The sequence below is a fragment of the Labeo rohita genome, unplaced genomic scaffold, assembly GCF_022985175.1.
Source record: "Labeo rohita strain BAU-BD-2019 unplaced genomic scaffold, IGBB_LRoh.1.0 scaffold_45, whole genome shotgun sequence".
NCBI lineage: Eukaryota > Metazoa > Chordata > Actinopteri > Cypriniformes > Cyprinidae > Labeo > Labeo rohita.
In genome coordinates, this window is record NW_026129368.1 from 729,411 (window position 1) to 730,551 (window position 1,141).

The following is a 1,141-nucleotide window of genomic DNA, read 5'->3' on the forward strand; positions in this document are numbered from 1 at the left end:
AATTTCATTGATATATCTGATCAGTTTTGCTTCTAAGGTATTTTTCCTATTTTATTGCAGACAATGTGAAGTATTCTTAATGTGTGTTTAATCTTTTATATTTTAAGACCTCTAATGTGATACACATGCTTGAAAATTGTATTATGGAATTTCTAAAAAAAAGCGTGCCCGCTCTCGTCTGATCTCGGAAGCTAAGCAGGGTCAGGCCTGGTTAGTACTTGGATGGGAGACCGCCTGGGAATACCAGGTGCTCTAAGCTTTTGGCTTTTCTTCACTATTAAAAAAAAAAAAAAAAATAGCCCTTTTTTCACAGCAGTCGCGCCCGATCTCGTCTGATCTCAGAAGCTAAGCAGGGTCGGGCCTGGTTAGTACTTGGATGGGAGACTGCCTGGGAATACCAGGTGCTCTAAGCTTTTGGCTTTTCTTCACTATTGATCTGATACACTCGATGACCTTTGAATAGCCCACACTTTGCGACAACCCTCGCTTACGGCCATACCACCCTGAGCGTGCCCGATCGCGGAAGCTAAGCAGGGTCGGGTCTGGTTAGTACTTGGATGGGAGACTGCCTGGGAATACCAGGTGCTGTAAGCTTTTGGCTTTTCTTTACTACTGATATAATACGCTGGCCTTCAGGGGGGCTGACCTTTAAACAGGCAACTATTTGCAACAGTTCTCGCTTACGGCCATACCACCCTGAGGCGCTAGAGAGCATCAGAGAGTGAGTGGCTGCAGTAGGAAGAGATAGGCTCTTTCACATTGCTTTTTGTTTGTCTGATTTTACATCTTTATTTTTGTGCTTTGAGGAGTTTTCTGTTTTGTTTTTTGTTTTTCACTTCAACCCCAAACAGTTTATACTGTTTGGGGGAAGAAGTTTATTAAAATGGCGGATTTTCTGGAAAAAAGAAAAGGACTGGTATCATGGAGAGAGAAGGAGGTCGGAGATGAAGAAATGAATCCAAATACAGTTGAAGGGAATATACAAGAAGACAATATTCAAGAAAATACTGATGAAACTTGGGCTATGGTTGTTTCAAGGAGAAAACAGCAAGCAAAAACAACGGAACAAGAAGGAAAGAGAGATCTACAAACAAACAAAGTTGCTGAACTTGCAAAACGAGGTGAGTAAAATCAGTCTTTC

The 1,141-nt window shown here is 41.7% G+C and overlaps 1 pseudogene; it reads left to right on the top strand.

The window, feature by feature from the left end:
• The first annotated feature begins 485 nt into the window (after positions 1-485).
• On the top strand, positions 486-594 carry LOC127160765 (uncharacterized; annotated as a pseudogene).
• The last annotated feature ends 547 nt before the right edge of the window (positions 595-1,141 follow it).